Genomic DNA, 8,304 nt, shown 5'->3' on the forward strand with positions numbered 1-8,304 from the left:
TCTAGCAAACGAACTACACGATCTTTTATGTTATGCTTAGGATTGGGTCTTGTCCATCACATCGTTCTCCTAATGATGTGATCTCGTTATCAATGACATCCAATGTCCATAGTCAGGAAACCATGACTATCTGTTGATCAACGAGCTAGTCAACTAGAGGCTTACTAGGGACACGTTGTGGTCTATGTATTCACACATGTATTTCGATTTCCGGATAACACAATTATAGCATGAACAATAGACAATTATCATGAACAAAGAAATATAATAATAACCATTTATTATTGCCTCTAGGGCATATTTCCAACAGTCTCCCACTTGCACTAGAGTCAATAATCTAGTTACATTGTGATGAATCGAACACCCATAGCGTTCTGGTGTTGATCATGTTTTGCTCTAGGGAGAGGTTTAGTCAACGGATCTGCTACATTCAGGTCCGTTTGTACTTTACAAATATCTATGTCTCCATTTTGAACACTTTCACGAATGGAGTTGAAGGGACGCTTGATATGCCTGGTCTTCCTGTGAAACCTGGGCTCCTTCGCAAGGGCAATAGCTCCAGTGTTGTCACAGAAGAGAGTCATCGGGCCCGATGCATTGGGAATCACCCCTAGGTCGGTAATGAACTCCTTCATCCAGATTGCTTCTTGCGCTGCCTCTGAGGCTGCCATGTACTCCACTTCACATGTAGATCCCGCCACGACGCTTTGCTTGCAACTGCACCAGCTTACTGCCCCTCCATTCAAAATATACACGTATCCGGTTTGTGACTTCGAGTCATCCAGATCTGTGTCGAAGCTAGCGTCGACGTAACACTTTACGACGAGCTCTTCGTCACCTCCATAAACGAGAAACATATCCTTAGTCCTCTTTAGGTACTTCAGGATATTCTTGACCGCTGTCTAGTGTTCCATGCCGGGATTACTTTGGTACCTTCCTACCAAACTTACGGCAAGGTTTACATCATGTCTGGTACACAGCATGGCATACATAATAGACCCTATGGCCGAGGCATAGGGGATGACACTCATCTTTTCTCTATCTTCTGCCGTGGTCAGGCATTGAGCCGTGCTCAATTGCACACCTTGCAATACAGGCAAGAACCCCTTCTTGGACTGATCCATATTGAACTTCTTCAATATCTTGTCAAGGTACGTACTCTGTGAAAGACCAATGAGGCGTCTTGATCTATCTCTATAGATCTTGATGCCTAATATATAAGCAGCTTCTCCAAGGTCCTTCATTGAAAAACACTTATTCAAATAGGCCTTTATACTTTCCAAGAATTCTATATCATTTCCCATCAATAGTATGTTATCCACATATAATAAGAGAAATGCTACAGAGCTCCCACTCACTTTCTTGTAAACACAGGCTTCTCCATAAGTCTGTGTAAACCCAAACACTTTGATCATCTCATCAAAACGAATGTTCCAACTCCGAGATGCTTGCACCAGCCCATAGATGGAGCGCTGGAGCTTGCATACCTTGTTAGCATTCTTAGGATCGACAAAACCTTCTGGCTGCATCATATACATTCTTCCTTAAGAAAGCCGTTAAGGAATGCCGTTTTGACGTCCATCTGCCATATCTCATAATCATAGTATGCGGCAATTGCTAACATGATTCGGACGGACTTCAGCTTCGCTACGGGTGAGAAAGTCTCATCGGAGTCAACCCCTTGAACTTGTCGATAACCCTTAGCGACAAGTCGAGCCTTATAGATGGTAACATTACCATCCGCGTCCGTCTTCTTCTTAAAGATCCATTTATTTTCTATGGCTCGCCGATCATCGGGCAAGTCAGTCAAAGTCCATACTTCGTTTTCATACATGGATCCTATCTCGGATTTCATGGCTTCTAGCCATTTGTCGGAATCCGGGCCCGCCATCGCTTCTTCATAGTTCAAAGGTTCACCGTTGTCTAACAACATGATTTCCAGGACAGGGTTGCCGTACCACTCTGGTGCGGAACGTGTCCTTGTGGACCTACGAAGTTCAGCAGTAACTTGATCCGAAGATCATCATCATTAACTTCCTCCCCGATCGGTGTAGGCACCACAGGAACATCTTCCCGCGCTGCGCTACTTTCCGGTTCGGAAGGGGTGACTATCTCCTCATCAAGTTCCACTTTCCTCCCACTCAATTCTTTTGAGAGAAACTCTTTCTCCAGAAAGGACCCGTTCTTGGCAACAAAGATTTTGCCTTCGGATCTGAGGTAGAAGGTATACCCAATGGTTTCCTTAGGGTATCCTATGAAGATGCATTTTTCTGACTTGGGTTCGAGCTTTTCAGGTTGAAGTTTCTTGACATAAGCATCGCATCCCCAAACTTTTAGAAACGACAGCTTAGGTTTCTTCCCAAACCATAATTCATACGGTGTCGTCTCAACGGATTTCAACACCGCCCTATTTAAAATTAATGCGGTAGTCTCTAAAGCATAGCCCCAAAATGAGAGCGGTAGATCGGTAAGAGACATCATAGATCGCACCATATCCAATAGAGTGCGATTACGACGTTCGGACACACCGTTTCGCTGAGGTGTTCCAGGCGGCGTGAGTTGTGAAACGATTCCACATTTCTTTAAGTGCGTACCAAATTCGTGACTTAAATATTCTCCACCACGATCTGATCGTAAGAATTTATTTTTCTGTCACGTTGATTCTCAACCTCACTCTGAAATTCCTTGAACTTTTCAAAGGTTTCAGACTTGTGTTTCATTAGGTAGACCTACCCATATCTACTTAAGTCATCAGTGAGAGTGAGAACATAACGATATCCTCCGCGAGCCTCAACACTCATTGGACCGCACACATCGGTATGTATGATTTCCAATAAGTTGGTTGCTCGCTCCATTGTTCCGGAGAACGGAGTCTTGGTCATCTTACCCATGAGGCATGGTTCGCACGTGTCAAATGATTCGTAATCAAGAGACTCCAAAAGTCCATCTGCATGGAGCTTCTTCATGCGCTCGACACCAATGTGACCAAGGCGGCAGTGCCACAAGTATGTGGGACTATCGTATCAACTTTACATCTTTTGGTATTCACACTATGAATATGTGTAACATCACGTTCGAGATTCATCAAGAATAAACCATTGACCAGCGGGGCATGACCATAAAACATATCTCTCATATAAATAGAACAACCATTATTCTCGGATTTAAATGAGTAGCCATCTCGAATTAAACGAGATCCAGATACAATGTTCATGCTCAAAGCTGGCACTAAATAACAATTATTGAGGTTTAAAACTAATCCCATAGGTAAATGTAGAGGCAGCGTGCCGACGGCGATCACATCGACCTTGGAACCATTCCCGACGCGCATCGTCACCTCGTCCTTTGCCAGTCTCCGCTTATTCCGCAGTTCCTGTTTTGAGTTACAAATATGAGCAACCGCACCGGTATCAAATACCCAGGAGCTACTACGAGTACTGGTAAGGTACACATCAATTACATGTATATCACATATACCTTTGGTGTTGCCGGCCTTCTTGTCCGCTAAGTATTTGGGGCAGTTCCGCTTCCAGTGACCACTTCCCTTGCAATAAAAGCACTTAGTCTCAGGCTTGGGTCCATTCCTGGGCTTCTTCCCGGCAACTGGCTAACCGGGCGCGGCAACTCCCTTGCCGTCCATCTTGAAGTTCTTCTAACCCTTGCCTTTCTTGAACTTAGTGGTTTTATTCACCATCAACACTTGATGTTCCTTTCTGATCTCCACCTCCGCTGATTTCAGCATCGAATATACCTCAGGAATGGTCTTTTCCGTCCACTGCATATTGAAGTTCATCACAAAGCTCTTGTAGCTTGGTGGAAGCGACTGGAGGATTCTGTCAATGACCGCGTCATCCGGGAGACTGACTCCCAGCTGAGACAAGCGGTTATGTAACCCAGACATTCTGAGTATGTGCTCACTAACAGAACTATTTTCCTCCATTTTACAGCTGAAGAACTTGTCAGAGACTTCATATCTCTCGACCCGGGCATGAGCTTGGAAAACCATTTTCAGCTCTTCGAACATCTCATATGCTCCATGTTTCTCAAAACGCTTTTGGAGACCCGGTTCTAAGCTGTAAAGCATGCCGCACTGAACGAGGGAGTAATCATCAGCACGTGATTGCCAAGCATGCATAACGTCTTGGTTCTCTGGGATTGGTGCTTCACCTAGCGGTGCTTCTAGGACATAATCTTTCTTGGCAGCTATGAGGATGATCCTCAGGTTCCAGACCCAGTCCGTATAGTTGCTGCCATCATCTTTCAGCTTGGTTTTCTCTAGGAACGCGTTGAAGTTGAGGACAACGTGGGCCATTTGATCTACAAGACATATTGTAAAGATTTTAGACTAAGTTCATGATAATTAAGTTCATCTAATCAAATTATTCAATGAACTCCCACTCAGATAGACATCCCTCTAGTCATCTAAGTGAAACATGATCCGAGTTAACTAGGCCGTGTCCGATCATCACGTGAGACGGACTAGTCAAGATCGGTGAACATCTCCATGTTGATCGTATCTTCTATACGACTCATGCTCGACCTTTCGGTCCTCCGTGTTCCGAGGCCATGTGTGTACATGCTAGGCTCGTCAAGTCAACCTAAGTGTATTGCGTGTGTTCCGAGGCCATGTCTGTACATGCTAGGCTCGTCAACACCCGTTGTATGCGAACGTTAGAATCTATGACACCCGATCATCACGTGGTGCTTCGAAACAACGAACCTTCGCAACGGTGCACAGTTAGGGGAAACACTTTCTTGAAATTATTATAAGGGATCATCTTACTTACTACCGTCGTTCTAAGCAAATAAGATGCAAAACATGATAAACATCACATGCAATCAAATAGTGACATGATATGGCCAATATCATTTTGCTCCTTTGATCTCCATCTTCGGGGCACCATGATCATCTTCGTCACCAGCATGACACCATGATCTCCATCATCACGATCTCCATCATTGTGTCTTCATGAAGTTGTCACGCCAATGATTACTTCTTCTATGGCTAACGCGTTTAGCAATAAAGTAAAGTAATTTACATGGCGTTCTTCAATGACACGCAGGTCATAAAAAAAATAAAGACAACTCCTATGGCTCCTGCCAGTTGTCATACTCAACGACATGCAAGTCGTGATTCCTATTACAAGAATATGATCAATCTCATACATCACATATATCATTCATCACATCTTCTGGCCATATCACATCACATAGCACATGCTGCAAAAACAAGTTAGACGTCCTCTAATTGTTGTTGCAAGTTTTTACGTGGCTTGTAAAGGTTTCTAGCAAGAACGTTTCTTACCTACGTAAAACCACAACGTGATATGCCAATTTCTATTTACCCTTCATAAGGACCCTTTTCATCGAATCCGTTCCGACTAAAGTGGGAGAGACAGACACCCGCTAGCCACCTTATGCAACTAGTGCATGTGAGTCGGTGGAACCTGTCTCACGTAAGCGTACGTGTAAGGTCGGTCCGGGCCGCTTCAGCCCACAATACCGCCGAAACAAGATAAGACTAGTAGCGGCAAGAAGAATTGGCAACATCTACGCCCACAACTGCTTTGTGTTCTACTCGTGCATAGTAACTACGCATAGGCCTGGCTCATGATGCCACTGTTGAGGATCGTAGCAGAATTTTAAATTTTCCTACGCATCACCAAGATCCATCTATGGAGTATACTAGCGACGAGGGGAAAGGAGTGCATCTACATACCCTTGTAGATCGCGAGCGGAAGCGTTCTAATGAACGGGGTTGATGGAGTCGTACTCGCCGTGATCCAAATCACCGATGACCAAGTGCCGAACGGACGGCACCTCCGCGTTAAACACACGTACGGAGCAGCGACGTCTCCTCCTTCTTGATCCAGCAAGGGGGAAGGAGAGGTTGATGGAGATCCAGCAGCACGACGGCGTGGTGGTGGAAGTAGGGGGATCCCGGCAGGGCTTCGCCAAGCGCAAGCGGGAGGGAGAGGTGTTCCAGGGGGAGAGGGAGGCGCCAGGGGCTGCGGTGCTGCTGCCCTCCCTCCCCCCCACTATATATAGGCCCCCTAGGGGAGGCGCCGGCCCTGGGAGATCAGATCTCTAAGGGGGGGCGGCGGCCAAGGGGGAAGGGGGGTGGCTTCCCTCCCAAGCCAAGTGGGGCGCCCCCCACCCCCAGGGTTTCCAACCCTAGGCGCAGGGGGAGGCCCAAGGGGGGCGCCCCAGCCCACTAAGGGCTGGTTCCCTTCCCACTTCAGCCCATGGGGCCCTCCGGGATAGGTGGCCCCACCCGGTGTACCCCCGGGACCCTTCCGGTGGTACCGGTACAATACCGATAACCCCCGAAACTTTCCCGGTGGCCGAAACTAGACTTCCTATATATAATTCTTCACCTCCGGACCATTCTGGAACTCCTCGTGACCTCCGGGATCTCATCCGGGATTCCGAACAACTTTCGGGTTTCCGCATACTAATATCTCTACAACCCTAGCGTCACCGAACCTTAAGTGTGTAGACCCTACGGGTTCGGGAGACATGCAGACATGACCGAGACGCCTCTCCGGTCAATAACCAACAGCGGGATCTGGATACCCATGATGGCTCCCACATGTTCCACAATGATCTCATCGGATGAACCACGATGTCGAGGATTCAATCAATCCCGTATACAATTCCCTTTGTCAATCGATACGTTACTTGCCCGAGATTCGATCGTCGGTATCCCAATACCTTGTTCAATCTCGTTACCGGCAAGTCACTTTACTCGTACCGTAATGCATGATCCCGTGGCTAACTCCTTAGTCACATTGAGCTCATTATGATGATGCATTACCGAGTGGGCCCAGAGATACCTCTCCGTCATACGGAGTGACAAATCCCAGTCTCGATCCGTGTCAACCCAACAGACACTTTCAGAGATACCCGTGGTGTACCTTTATAGTCACCCAGTTACGTTGTGACGTTTGGTACACCCAAAGCACCCCTACGGCATCCGGGAGTTACACGATCTCATGGTCTAAGGAAAAGATACTTGACATTGGAAAAGCTCTAGCAAACGAACTACACGATCTTTTATGCTATGCTTAGGATTGGGTCTTGTCCATCACATCATTCTCCTAATGATGTGATCCCGTTATCAATGACATCCAATGTCCATAGTCAGGAAACCATGACTATCTGTTGATCAACGAGCTAGTCAACTAGAGGCTTACTAGGGACACGTTGTGGTCTATGTATTCACACATGTATTACGATTTCCGGATAACACAATTATAGCATGAACAATAGACAATTATCATGAACAAAGAAATATAATAATAACCATTTATTATTGCCTCTAGGGCATATTTCCAACACTAGCTAGCCTTCGTGTCTTCCCACCAGCGCGGAGCTAAGTGCTTTCACTGGCTGTGAGCATAGTCATCGGGGGACAGTGTCGACGGCCAGCGCGGAGCATGGTGCTTCCACTAGGACGTGGGAGGGAGCCCCCGAGGCCCGAGGGCGGCTCTCCGGAGACTCCGGGGCGTGTACAACCCAACTCATTATTAAGTGAGAGTGTCACAGGAAGAGACCTTCACAGGCGTGAGCCTTGCTTCATATCGCCAGACGAGGGCCCCGCCCTGCGCCACCCTCGACCACCGCTGGGGCGTCCGGAAACTAGGACGGTGCCAAGGGGCAAAGGGGATGCTAGCAGCGCCCTCGGCGACCACGGGCCCTCTGCCAGGGGGAGGGCTCGCCGGCGCCTTCCCGGCAGAGGACCTACCTCTGGGCGACGCCTCACTCTGTGTGACACGGGGGAGGGCCTAGCTCCAGGCCCCTCCCATGCAACCCCCAGTGCGCTACCCCTGGTTGGAGCGGGGCTGCCGCACTGGGGTCGCCGTCCGCCGCAGTGGCCTGGTCCACTTGCGACCCATGGTTAGCGTAAGCCTGCTCCTGAGATATCAGTGGTACCCTACGGTTGTTGTTGTTGGCGGGGTCGGTGAGGCTCCTGGGTGGCTCGTGGAAGGCCTCAACTTCCAGCATTTCTTCTTCCCAGCCCGGCTCGAGAAACGAGCAGGGGCCATCCTCCGGGGTGTACTCCTGATCCACCATGCGGGGCACGTAGGCTTCCGGAGTCGCCACTCCGAAACCCCCATTGTGGTGCCCTGCGCTTCGCGCCACCGGGCCCTGCACGTCCCCCTGGTGGCTGTAGGGTGGCGCCCCATTATGGCCGCGAGGGACAATTCCCGTACCTACGCCGCCCGGGGGAACCGCAGTCGCGGCTGAATGTTCGGCACCGTCGGCCGTGCCGATGCCGATGAGCCCTCCTGGTGCGCCTGG

The sequence above is a fragment of the Triticum aestivum genome, chromosome 2D (assembly GCF_018294505.1).
Source record: "Triticum aestivum cultivar Chinese Spring chromosome 2D, IWGSC CS RefSeq v2.1, whole genome shotgun sequence".
Classification (NCBI taxonomy): domain Eukaryota; kingdom Viridiplantae; phylum Streptophyta; class Magnoliopsida; order Poales; family Poaceae; genus Triticum; species Triticum aestivum.